General features: G+C 37.3%; 1 protein-coding gene across 4 annotated transcripts in view; it reads right to left on the reverse strand.

Moving 5' to 3' along the window:
- The window catches only part of HBS1L (HBS1 like translational GTPase), an 86,569-nt gene that overhangs the window by 35,760 nt on the left and 36,209 nt on the right, over window positions 1-14,600 (reverse strand). Inside the window, exon 1 of one of the 4 annotated variants that reach the window (XM_042939890.1) lies at window positions 13,327-13,432. The exons of the other annotated variants lie outside the window; for them this stretch is intronic. The gene's annotated coding sequence lies outside the window, so the exon portion shown is untranslated. Of the gene's footprint in view, window positions 1-13,326; window positions 13,433-14,600 lie in introns of those variants that run through there. 4 annotated transcript variants of the gene reach the window in all.

Here is a 14,600-nt window from a genome sequence, read left to right on the forward strand (position 1 = left end):
GTGACTCTTAAGTTTCAGTATTAAGAGGTCACAAGGTGGTTTCTGCACTGAGCCTTGCTCTGACAGAACACCTAGACCCTAGATCCCTCTCTCCTACCACGCCCTTTCACACTACTAAAATTGTCTGGTCAGTTAGCAGATGGCTAAGCTATTTTTAATCCCATGGTACCTATAAACTGATGAGCAAGTTAAGAGTCTGCTGGATTGTGCTGGACCCTGCATATATTTTACTTGGGCACAATATTAGGCTAGGTAAGATATTTGATCTCTGTCAAGAATATTGGGGAAGATATCAACAGAGAAACAGTGAAGAACAAAATTAATTATGAGTTAGATCAAAGTAAGGCTTTCATGCATTTGATCCTTTAAAAAATATACAGGTATTTCATAGAATTCTCTACAATGTATCTTTATAATTTTTAGTAGTATTACCACTAGGATTGAGTCCACTTAAAACTGCAGAAATTGCACATGCTTCACTGGTAAATATACATACATAAATTACTTTTAAAATTAGAAATAAATTAATGTACAGAATGCATATAAAACGTTTGTTATTTGCCTACTAGATGCCAAGCACTATGCTGGAAATATGATGGTGAACAAAAGTTGATGTAATCATTGGGCTGAAAGGGCTCACATCTAGTGGAGAAGGTATACTAACTGAACAAAAATAAAACTGTTATTAGTGCTATAAGCATACATGGTGTCATAAGATATGGTGATAGGGCACACAAATTAGAGGGCCTCCACAGGAGAGTTAAGAGTTGAGCAGTGATGTAAAAATGAGTAGGAATGACCTACCCAGAAGGAAGAGCACTGCAAACAGAGAGAGTAGCTGGTACAGTGACTGCATTGTGGGAGGCAGCACAGTACCTCAGAGGAAGTAAAAGCACAAGGTTAAAGGAACAGAGTTAAATGGAGCTGAAGTAGGGGCAGCGGCCAGGCCATGCAGAGCCTTTAGGCCATGCCAAACATCCTAACAGAACTGGAAGCCACCAAAATGATGTGAGCAAGTAGGGAGAAGAGGAAAGAGACAGGGGAGAAGATAAGAAGTCAAGCTTAAGGAGAGGTCTCCTCTGGAGCATCTGTCTGTGATTCATGAGCACAGAATTAGCTGAAGGCACAGACATAAGTGAGATCACAAAACGAGAGAACCGGGGGTGGGAAAAGAAGCGGTACTAGGACAGAGCCTTGCGAGAAACCCAGCCTTTGGTCACAAGATAGAGGATGCTGAGCCTGCAAAAGGGTGACAGGGAAGAGACAGGGAGGGGAGGTGGCCGAGGAAGCCAAGGGAAGTTTGACGGATCTGGCATCACCAGAGTCTGAGGACTGAAGATGTGAAGATGTTCACTAGTCCTCTAGACATGATCTCTTCGGATAAAGGTCACTGGTAGAATTAGCAAGAGCCATTTGAGACAAGGGACAGGAGAAGCCGGGATGGGTTAAAAAAAAAAAAAAAAAAAATGAAGCTAAATAAAAAACAGAGGCGGCAATACCTGTCCACAATCTATTCGTAATTCCAAAACCAAGAGCTCTGAAAAAATAAGGTTTTGTTTTGTTTTAATTTGGAAGCAAAACTTGACCCGGGACACCTGGGTGGCTCAGTCATTAAATTTCAGCTCAGGGCATGATCTCACGGTTCCTGAGTTGGAGCCCCATGTCGGGTTCCGCACTGACAGTGCAGTCTGCTTGGGATTCCCTCTCTCCCTCTCTCTGCTCCTCCTCCCACGCTCTTCTCTCTCTCTCTAAAAATAAATACACTTAAAATAAACAAAAACAAAACCTGACCTGGACTAACATGAAACTATTTATAGTCCTTACTTATCCCACTTAAAGTGTAAAGCCATGCATGTCCAGGTCAGAAACAACAAGGTGATGATTACAGGGTGCTGCCCCACATCCCACTGAGATTATCACAACCTTAGGTAGTACGTACATGTCGATGCTTTTCTAAATCCAAAAAAAAAATCTGATTTCTGAGTCAAATCTTGTCTGAAGGGCTTTAGATGAGAATATATGCAAATGACTCTTTAAAAAGTTTGGCTGGAAAGGGAGGGTTATGGTAGAATGGTAGCAAAAGGGTCAGCTGACAGAAAAGATAAAAGTGAGATGGACTGGCTGACAGTATTAGGAAAAGCAAGAACCACATTTAGATATTTTAGAATTTCTGAGAAGGCAGAAAGGGATGGGATATGAAGCACAGGCAGAATCCAAACTAAGATAGGTAAAAGGCTGTTTTTACTGTAACAGGAGGCAGATACGTATGTTGAGCTGGAAGATGTAAATCCCTAATGGTTAGATTCTATTCTCTCCATAACAAAGCAGCCAGCGACCTAGTGAGACTGAGACTGAACGAGGAAAGTAAAAAAACTGGCGAAGCAAAGAGTTTTCAATAATCATTGCAGTAAGTTCATGAGTTCAAGCCCCGTGTCATGCTCTGTGCCGACAGCTAAGAGTCCAGAGCTTGCTTTGAATTGTGTCTCCATTTCTCTGGCCCTCCCCCACTTGTGCTCTCTCTCCCTCTCAAAAACAGATAAACAACAAAAAAAAATTTTTTAAGAATATTAAAAATAAATAAACAAATAAATAAAAAGATTTATGAGGAATGCCTGGATGGCTCAGTCAGTTTAGTTTCTGACTCTTGATCTCAGCTTAGGTCACGACATCAGGGTCGTGAGTTTAAGCCCCGCAATGGGCTCCGCACTGGGCATGAAGTCCACCTTAAAAATAATAAACAAACAAATAAATAAATATCTGTGATAATACATTTATAGAGGAATCAATTTTTTCTTTGTGACTTTTTCTAGCAATGCTCAGCCATGTATGAACAGACACAGAGAAGACATTAACTGCTTCATTCGGTGTTAACTTTCTATCCAACAGGTGCAAAGAGAAAAAGCAGAGAAACAAGGAAGTTAAAGGTATTCGCAAAAAGGAGGGGGGGGAGTTATTGAAATTATAAATCACGAATTCTAGGTGGGATTAAAGAAATAAAATGTAGAAGGAAGACTACCGATACACTGGGAATAAAGGAGAGAGGCCCAAAGGTCAAGAAAAGGTCATGATTTGAGAGGCACAGCTAGGTGGCTGTGGTCAGAATAAGGATGTGAATATGTGATTCTGGAGGAGGTGGATTATAGTGAATTGCTGATGAGGTGAAAGTTACTGGAAATCAAGTGGCCAATGAACTCAAAGTCCAGGTATGGTATTTGTTGGTGTTTTTCCACACGGATGCCCAGGTAAGCTATGATCATCGGAAGCTGAGGGTGAAGAATACTGTAAACCAACTGCCAGTGAATAAGGAAAAGCAGCCATGAGCTTGCTCACTAAGGACTAACAAACAGGTGGCTTAGGCAAAAGACAGGAATTTCAGAGGAGCAGAGACATAAGGAAAAAAAAAAAAAGGATGAAGGAATAACGGTGTTGGAAAAGGCAGCAAAGAGAACAAAGCTGACATTCCAGACCCTGAGGTTTGAGAGACTATAAGTGGAGTAAAGCCAAGGAGTGGAAAAACCACTAGGAAAACAGATTGAGGATTACAGAGGCATTTGACTTTTATGGGGGGGGGGGGGGGGAAATAGTTTCAGATTATAGCAAAGTAGAGAGGAGTGAGAGATGAGAGAGGGATAAGGAGGAAACTGAGAGCACTGATACTGATGATGATGATGATGATGATGATGATGATGATGGCAGTGGTGGGGTGTGTGTAGGTTGGAAGGTGACCCTAAGACATGGAAAAGAGGCATGGTGAATTTTGGCCTCTGTCAAATGAATAGGGGAAAGACCCATAAAGCACAGAAATGTCTCAATCCGGGCTATACAGGACTAATTCCCACTTCCCATTACAATTCATTTTAATAACTTCCAACTGGTTTGCATGTAAAAAACGTTGACCCCACTTACACATTTAATACACTGAAAAACTGTAATTTTGACTTTTTTTTTTTTAAGTAGGTGGGTCATAAAATGGCATAGAAAGTCTTAAGCACAAAAATCACAACATGTGATCCTATAATATTTCTGCAGATGCAATAAATATATATCCCTTTCATTTCTGGTGATTCTTATCTATCAGACATCAAACCCAAGATGTAGTATTTGAACAATTCAGTCATTTAAGTGAAAGTCTTTTTTTTTTTTTTCTAACAGGAAAATGAGTCCAGTATTATAGATTTGATTATCACTCATTAAGGCAGTAGTTCTGAAATCTTTTTATTTAGGTCACATACCCTTTGAAAAAACTCATGAAAACAATGGGACACGCTTGACAGAAAAAAGCACCATACACACAAAATTTTGCATGCGATTTCAAGCGGTTTAATAATTCCAACTCTAGAACCTTCCCCTTGAGAGATAAACTTGACTCAGGCTATTTTGGAAATATGTTAATTTCAATTTGATGTTATCCAAAGTCAAAGAAAAAAGATACATTCAGCAAATTTTCCACTGAGCTGTTGTCAACAGCAATGTGATACACTTCCACTTATCCAACCACATTACAAAATTCCCCTCATAATCAGATGGCAGACAAAACCTACTAATAGGTCAGAAGTGAATGAATAACTAAAATAACCAGTTGTGGATCACTAAGAGACATGAGTATTCAAAGGAGTATTCAAATCCATCACAGAAAAGTGTAAAATGTTTACTGTGTTCTCCCATCCTCCCTAACCAACTAGAAATTCGTTCACTGTATAACAACCTCAAAAAACAGCATTAAATTTTCATAAAGTCCAAAAAAACGTCAGCATGGAATGAATTTTCTATTGCATAGAAAAAAAGAAGCTTGGACTCTGGTTCCTGCTCTGCAACTATTCAGCTATTACCTACCTTCCAGCTTACGCAGCTCCCTAAATCTCGCTAGCTCGTTTCCTCATCTACAGACCTTCCTCCATTTACCACGGGGCTATGTCCTGATAAACCAGCCTAAGCTGAAAAGATCATAAGCTGAAAATGTATTTAATACACCTAACCTACAGAACGTCATAGCTTAGCCTAGCCTACCTTAAATGTGCTCGGAACATTTACAGTAGCCTACAGTTGGGGAAAAAAATCACCTAACACAAAGCCTACGTTTTAGTCAAGTATTGAGTATCTCATGTAACTTACTGAATACTTTAATGAAAGTAAAAACAGACTATATGGGTACAGAATGGTTGTAAGCATACTGGCTGCTGACCCCTCGATCAGGTTACTGATTGGAAGCTTCAGCTCACTGCCACCATCTAGCATCATGAGACAGGATCACACCACATTACATCCCCGGGGAAAGATCAAAATTCAACATACCGTTTCTACCAAATGCGTATCACTTCCGCACTATTGTAAAATCGAAAAATCTAAGTAGACCCATTGTAAGTGAGGAACCATCTGTACACAATGAAATAAATTAAATAATTTCTAGTTCTGTATATGTCTATGACTCCTAAACCACTAACACGATCTTTAAATCAAATAGCCCACTAGGAAGTAAAAGTAAAATGTGCCATTCTAGAGGAAAAGGATGTCCTCTCTCAAGTCATGTAAAATCCAGCGACCAAATCATGGTTACCAAAAAAATATGCATTCCGAAGATTCACATATTAGTGACTAGTGTTCAGTCTCTAGTAGAGTGGAGGAGAATCGATCATCATTTTGATTTTTCATTCGGATAGAAATGACAGCTATCCAGCTGACCAAGTCTAACCTGCTTGTTTTACAGACCAGAAAAAGAGACAAGAAGTTGAGTGACTTCACGTCAAGTGGCAGGACCAACACTTAATCATCTTACCTTACCTGTCCAATTCACCTTTCTCATACTCCCAGCTGGCTCTCAAGCAAAGCCTCCTTTTTCCCTGCAGTTACTCCTTGATGGGCTGCTTCTTCCAGGGCTCCACTGTTTCCTTTCTTGGCTAAGATCTAAATAGCAGTGTCTAGATTTTCTCTTAAGTACGAAACTATCCAGGCCTCGTCTTGAAGATCTTTTTCAACACGTATGCCTTTGTAAAGGATACACAGCTCAGCTTCCCTAGTACCACCCAAATGTCATTCTCTTGCTGAATTTAATGACAACCTAAGCGTGCATATCCATCCACATGATTCACCCATCTCTGATTCATTTCTTTGGTCTCAAAGCATCTTCAATATTAGACTACTAGCTCTTGGAGCATAGAAACTGCCGTATACATATGTTCACATACTCGACAGCACATGACATGGTGCTCTGCCCACAAGCACTCAATAGAGTTTAGTGATTAACCCCTAAAGGTTTACATTTTGAAAACATGAGATGATCTCTTGTTTTTGCAAGTTTTCCTCCACCTTTTCTTTGGACAATAACCTCAATTTACTCTCTACCTACTTCTTGCACTTAATACCAGCCACCCAATGTTTCTGCTTTTCTAGACCGCCACGTTGGCCTTGCTATGGGCACCTCAGTATGCTCTCCTGGCAGGTGCTTTATAAGCTCTTCTGGCTTTATAACCACCATGTAGAGTAGGTGTAGAGTAGGTATAATTATACCTACTTTACTTTAAGAAAACTGAGGTCCAAATTTGTTGATTTTCCAAAGGCTATACAACCTTGGCCTGTGACATAACTAAATTAAAAAAAAAAAAAGAAAAAAGATATGAATCACATGGTAGCTATTCTCAGAGAGTTTATATACTATAAACTGAGAGATAATTACAAAAGTGGTAGAGATGTTATAGAAACAAGAAGAAAATTCGAAGTATGCATCTATTTAGAAAAAATTTAAATGAAATGAGATCTGACATGACTCTGAAAAAGAAAGAAAAATAACATGAGAAAAAACATATTTAAAGGTCAACCAGGCAAAAATTCTGAAAAAAACTGGGCCTAGTCATAGACAGTAACACAAAAGCGTGTTACTACTTTTAGCTTGAGCCCAGTTTTTTTTGTTGTTGTCGTTGTCGTTTTATTAATTTGCTTAAGTGTCATGCAAGTAAGTTTCAAGAGTACATAACAACAACAAAAAGAATGATCTGGCAGTAAAAATCCAGAGACTATTTTGGGGAGAAACAAGCCACATTGATGCTGAAATTCATTTGGAAGAGTAGAAGTGAGAATGACCAATAACATTTTTAAATTAAGAATAATAATAGGGGAACCAAACTAGGCGATATCAAGAACTCCTATTAAGTTGGAGTAAACTAAAATGAGAATAGATTGATGAATTAGAATAGAGCATCTGCAAATGAACCAACAGGATGTATTTGTATTTGTTATACATAAGAATTGGGAAGAAAAAAAGAGTAAGAACTGAGTAATGAAAAAATACATAAGAATACACATACAGTTATAGATAGAAATTCAGTATATACAAAGTGATGCTTCAAATCACCAGGAAAAGCATGGGGTATTCAATACTGTCTGTATTGGGAATATTGGCCATTTGAGAGGAAGGTTCTATCCTATGTCTATGGTGTATCACATAAGTATATCATGTATAAATTCCTTATTGATCAAGGAAATGAACATAAAGGAGAAACATATAAAAATATATTTACAATCTTCAAGTGAGGAAGTCTGACAAATTTTATATAAAAGTTTTAAATTTCTCCCTGATTAAAGATACCACAAGCGAACATCAAGTATCTGGGGAAATATATATATGGGGTTAATCTACATAATAAAAAGAGCTCCTACAGGGGCACCTGGGTGGCTAAGCCTCTGACTCTCAATTTCGGCTCAGGTCATGATCTCATGATTTCGTGCATTCGAGCCCCATATTGAGCTCTGTGCTGACGGTGCAGAGCCTGCTTGGAATTCTCTCTGCCCCTCCCCCGCTCATGCTGTCTCTTTCAAAATAATAAACAAAAAAATTTTAAAAGAGCTCCTACAAACCACTTAAGAGAAAACAACTCAGAAAGAAAAAGTGAGAGATTAAAAACAACAACAACAACAACAACAACAACAACAACAACCCAAGTCAAATTACACAAGTCAAAGAAAGGTGTGGCAGAGCACAGGGGAGACGTGAATGGGAGGGGGATATAGGGGAAGGAGGACTAAAAAGGGAGGTGGCGGAAGACGAGGGACAGAGGGGGAGAGCCAGCAGAGAAATAGGTAGGAGTACTTCTTTTTTATTAGCAGCTAGTGTTGCCAAGCTAAAGGGGAAAGAGAGTGCTATCTGACATTGTTGGCAAGAGCACAGCCTGGTTCAACTTTTGGTGGGGAGGAATGCGATAAAATGAAAATGCTAAGTACATTATACTTCTGGGAATGTGTTCTACAGAAATATTAACATTACTGTGCAACAGTATACAAACAAGATTCTTTACTATGGTGCTGCCTATAGGGCAAAAAAAAAAAAAAAACAAAAAAAAATTGTGGGTGGACATCAATAAGGGAATGGTAACAAATCATGATGCATCTAAACAATGGAATAGTTCACGTCAGATATAAAAGTAGTAAACCTACATGCATGAAAAGGAAACCATTACACATTAAGTGGAAAAAGAAAGCACTGTAATATTATATAGTAAAGGTGCTGTATCACTATATTAATGGCATTAAAAAGTCCACAGGAATGGAAGTGAACTTTTAAAAGTGATTACATCTACAGTGTGCTATCAAGAAAAAAAATAACTTTCAAAATTCATATACTTCTATGCTATATTATTTTTATAATTAAACATGTTTAAATGAAAAGCATACATATTAAAACAAGCACTTTAAAACACTAAAAACTCCTCTCAACTTTATTCTTGAGATGCTCTTGATTTTTCTTATAAGTTCATAAAGCAAAATCCTACTACTTGACAGTAACACTTAGAATCATCTTACCACAACCCAAACTCTTCCCATCAATGATCTTGAATACCACATACTACTGAAAACATCCACTGAAAAGTTCATGCTTGGAAACAAGAGTGCCAAGTTCATCCAATCAGTCATTCAATGACAACTTTATATTCTGCATGCTCTATGAAGCTGAAAGTAATGCTCTGAAGAGTTTTGGTTTTTGGATTATGCAACCCCCTTATTTAAACTCTGAAGCTCCTTGACAGCAAGGACTGCCATGTGTTGGATTTCTCTATTTTTGCAACCTAAATATTTGATACATGTACATCATTGATACATGACTGCTCAATTGAACAAAATAATTTCATGATAGCTCTTTCAATGTTCTAATAATAAGGGTGAAAACTAAAAAGGAACTATAAATGTGAACTTCTTTGAACAAGGTCATGGCAAAATCTATCCCGCCCGCCTCATATTCTCTAGAGCACGATTTCTCAACCTTGGTACTACTGATGTTTTGAGCAGGATATTTCTCTGTTGTGGGGAGCTGGACTCCCCATCACAGGATGTTTAGCAGCATCCCCAACTGTCTACAGACACATCCAAGTGTCCTTGTGGCCCCAAATCACCGCCAGTTGAGGACTGCTCTACAGTTATTAGAAAAAGCACTAAATACATATTATATACCCTATAATCACTACCTCAAATGTATAGATCATCTCCTAACTCATCCTCTTGCCCACAAAATGATCAATTGCTTTTTCTTGTCCAAACATAAAAAATCCCAAAGTCACTGTTTTCTGATTCCCCTTTTTCTCAAAACGTCTATATCCAATTAAAACTAATTGTATTTACTATTCCTCATAAACATTCCTCAAATTTGTCCTTTTCTTTCCTTTCCCATCTACTTAGGTCAAGCCCATAGAACCCCATGCCTGATTTACCTTTCAAGACTCATCTCTTCCCTATCATTCCCATAAATGAAATGGAATTCTCTGGCATACACATTCTTGTTTTCTCACATCCGTGGCCATGGCCCATGCTATTTCCATGTTCATGAAAATCCCATTATTTTCATGCAAATTATTAATATAAGGAAGCCAAGGCTTCTTGATAATGCATGAATCACAGAGGTCAACTTCAGCACCATATACTATGATCAAAGACTTTTAGATTCATTCTACAAAGATTTACTGAGAGCCTGTGAGGTATAAACACTGGTCCTCCCCACCCCCCCCCACCCCCTGTGTAACTGGCAACAGAATAAAGAACCTAGAGATACACTTGCATACTTTCATGAACCCCCCCATAATCACTCCATGTCAAAATCCTCCAGTTCACCAGAGTTTGGTAAAGTAGGTAATACCTGGACTCCCCTTCAACATAGCCTTGGTGGAATCCAGGCTCTGCTACTAACTATGTGACTTCAAGTGAATTATTTAACTTCTGTGCCTAGGTTCTTCATCTATAAAATAACAATAAGAGAACCTACCTAACAGGGATGTTAGGAGATTTAAATAAGTCAATACACGTAAAGCACTTAGAGCAACACCTGACATATATTAAATACTCAGTGCTCCACAGTAATGACAGAAAGCGGCATAGTCTGTGAGTCTCTGAGATCACCAAAATACCAACTTCCTTTTCCTCGTTTGACACCAGGGAATCCACAGTTACAAATTACTCTCTGGCAATCACATATTAATTCACGATGGGGAGAAGAAAAATGCCAACTGTGTAACACTGTACTAAGCAATGGGATAAACAGATCAAATAATAAGACATAATTCCTATCAAAAGACAGAAGTCTACTAGAGATAACACACATACTACAATGTGAACTATGATAACACAGACAGGCATCAGAAAGGTACGACCCACCCACACTGGAAGAATTAGGCAAGGTTTCCTTTAAAATATTTCTAATGAATCTTGGAGGGAAAAATAAGGATAAGGGGATTGGGAAATAAGACACAATGCCTGAAACAATGCAACTGCCAGTAGATTGGCATGGCTGGGACACAAGCAAAGAGGGTAAGTAGGTTAGACATAAGAATAGAAAAGCAGGCAATGCATTTAGGGCCATGTACAACATTAAGACATTTAACTTGATTTTGAAATATAAGAAGAACCACTAACAGAATCAAAGCATTGGAGTAAAATATCAGAGCTTTTAAAACTTACTCTGACCACAGCATGGAAAATAGACTGAAGGCGAGACTGGAGAAAGAGCAGTTAGAAGACTGCTGTCCTAACACGTGTAAGAAATTCTACGGGCTGACCTAAGATATGAACGACAGAGACAGAGAAAGGGATATCCAAGCTATTACAGGGTAAAATTAGGAATCCATAATACCTAGATGTATGTAGACAGGTGAGAGAAGTAAAAGTTCCCGGACTTTCCAGCAAAGAAGAATGAGCAGATGGTTAAGTCATTACCAAATAGAAAACACATTCCAGAGAACTAAGAGAAATCTGCTAGTCAGGGTCTTGCTTCTTTGTATGGGTCCTTTCATCAAGTGCACAATTACAGCAGTACATAGACGAGGACTGCCACCAATTTTTTTTTTTTTTTTTTTTTTTTTTTACCACTGTTTAGATACAATCTTGGGTCTATAGAGTTTTGCAAGTTAAATTATAACATGTTCTTGGCACTGGGGACACAAAGATGAATAACAGTCTCTGTTTTCAGACACAGACATAAAGACAGACAAGACTGAAAGAAAATACAGGCAAGGAAATTAAGAGAATTTTGCAGGAGACAGCGCTATGACTACAGATGAGCAAGAACCGTAGCACAGGGAATAAGAGGAAACAGGCAGGAGAGGAAAATACACTCTTACATCATGATGATGAATTAAATGTTACAGAGGCAGAAAATAGAGATCTTAATCCCTAGGACTCTAAATTAGATATGAATATAGAACATATTGGGTCTGAGATTCTTTCAAGGCAAAGAGAAATTGGATAGAAATCTGGATAATCATGTTTGCAGAGGAAAAGAAATGACAGCACCATTAAAACACATGAACTTAAGACCTGGGAATGGATGAGGTAGCTTACCGAAAATGAAGGCTGAGAGGGCAGGCAATGGAGGAACTCAGATTAATAAAGAGACAGGCAGAAAATAAGTATTCACATTCCTTGTAGAGTTCTTACAAGAATTTAGAGTCATGGAATCATGCAATTTTGTGGGCTGTATTTTTAGAAGTCACTTGGTCCAGTCCTTCATTTTACAGATGAAAATTTCAAGCAGATTTCTAAAGATCACATGCTTAATTAATGGGAACTTTGCTTCTTTTGTCCAGGCTGCTTCCAAGGCACACTCCCCTTTCCACTGTTTCCGTCTGCACCTCCTCCAGACTTCATGGGGCTGATTTCCTCAAGATTACTGAACCAGGTTTACTTTGAAGTTAAATGTATACGAAAACTGCTCAATCAAGTGTCTCTATAAAATGTTAATGCTTTGTCAAGATCATGATTTTGTGATTTTAGTGAGGCTAATCATTAGTACCTATTTGGATACTTCTGGTCACAGTTAAAGTTAAAATCAATAATTATGATTTCTTTTAGTATTTGCATTTCAAAATCTCCAAAGAATCTATTTGGTTAGAGCCTAGTAGTTACATCAGTCTCTGCTTACCAAAGAAGTTTCTGTTTGACACAATTTTAATTTCCAATGGGAAATTGGATGGGTAGGCTAAGTTCCCCTAATAACAAACACATAAATACTAACTCCTTTACCTTCTGCTCATGCTGATTTTAGGAGGGGAAAGTGACATTTAGACTGTAAGGCATGCATCACAGCATTAGGCTATCAATTTTAGGTCATAAATGATACTCCCAAATTCTTAACAATGATAACTCCAGACCAAAATGATATGACTTGGAAGTCAAAAACCTTTATTGTATATTCTCATAAAACATATATTGTTTTCTGACTATAATGTAAAATTTCAATATAAAGTATGTGCCTTACCTCTCCATCCAACCTACAAGCTCCAGAAGGGTATTTTTTGTTTTCCAAAACATCCAGTCCAGTGCCTGGTACACACCAGGCACTCAAATATTTTAAAAGATTATATAATTTTATATATGGAAAAAAGCCAGTGATTCTCAGCTTGGGAGAAGAGGTAGATGAAAAAAACAAGGCCATCTCTGCCTCTCTTCCTTTGAAAATCCTTGTCACTGGAAGATACTGATGCTGACAAAGCATTATTATCTTTCAGATGTCCTGAGACAGAAAAATAACTCAAAATAACATATCTGATATAGGGGCGCCTGGGTGGCTCAGTCGGTTAAGCGTCTGACTTCAGCTCAAGTCATGATCTCAGGGTTCATGAGTTTGAACCTTGCGCCGGGCTCTGTGCTGACAGCTCAAAGCCTGGAGCCTGCTTCGGATTCTGTGTCTCCCTCTCTCTCTGCTCTCCTTCTCTATCAAAAATAAATAAACATTAAAAAAAAATTTTTTAATGACGTATCTGGTATAAAAATATTTTTATAAATGAAAGAGTGAAGTTCATCTAAGTTAAACAATTTGACCACCCAGATTAACATTCTTTGCAAATTATAACCTACCTCTTGTTGACTGGTTTCAGGTTCATAACTAAAAAGATGTTTGAAGATCTGCCTCAAGTCAGGAAATTAGTTCAGATGACCTTTTAAGGTTCCTGCCCTCATAATCCTATTTTTAAAAATAACCAGTTAGCCTATTCAGTGAGAATCTCTTCCCCACATATATACCATTAATTTCTAAATAACATCAACTATACAATATTTTTTTAACATGTTAATACTATCATCCACATCAAATAGGGTACTAGTTAGTGAAAACTGTTATCTAGGAAATAATACTCTTAAATCCAGTTAAAAATAACTAAGGTGTACTTGGTTTTGCCTATATAAAATTCATAACTACACATGAGAAATATTACAAGGGGGATGTTCAAAAATATGGGTTTGTTTACTTAATGGCATTAAAGTAATTTCAAATTTGAATAATACCTATAAAGATGTAAAAACACTAATATAGAACACTAGTTTTGTTTTAAATTAAAATGCTTTTCACCATCTTTAATCTAGGTTTTTAAAGTATTCTCTGAAACACACTGGGGTGTAAAAATTGATTCTACATTTAAAAATGTGTGTACAGACAAGTATAAAATATAAAGAAGAAAAATATAGGATACAAAATTGTATGTATAATAATTGTATTAAAAAATCTTGAGATAAAGAATAAATATGCATAGGAAAAAAGTTGAAAAAAATATGGCAAAAAACAAAACTGTTGTCTTTGGGTAAGATAATCATTAATGATTTTCCCCTTCTTCTACATTAAGAATATTACTACTTTGATACTGAATAGGTTAATAGGTGATTTTAAAGAAAAGGAGAAAATATTTATAAGGTTAAAATAAAAACCTTCAAACTAAATTTACAACAGACTCTTAATGTAAGAAAAATTTACAATTTAAAGTAATTTGGATCAAAACACCTTAAGTTTAAGAAACGTTTAAGGTTATTTAGAAAGAAAGGGGGGGTAGAGGGGAGTTCCAGGTAAGTATACTTTTTGCCATCAATCATCACTGTTCGCAAAAATGTTTCAAATATACCCAGTACGTACAGGTATTCACACACAAAAATAAGATTTTCATAATTTCAAAGAAACCAGTGTTAAATTTTCAATGAAAAACAACTACTTCAAATATGAAACCATTTCAGTGAATCTGACTACATCTTTAAATTCTAGTTACCAGATGTACATTCAAAAAGTACATCAGCTAGGTTACAGAGAATAAACCACTTCCTTCAATATTACAGCTGCACTGACTGTGATTTATTCAGTATGAATT

Source organism: Panthera leo, chromosome B2 (assembly GCF_018350215.1).
Source record: "Panthera leo isolate Ple1 chromosome B2, P.leo_Ple1_pat1.1, whole genome shotgun sequence".
In the NCBI taxonomy this organism is placed as follows: Eukaryota; Metazoa; Chordata; class Mammalia; order Carnivora; family Felidae; genus Panthera; species Panthera leo.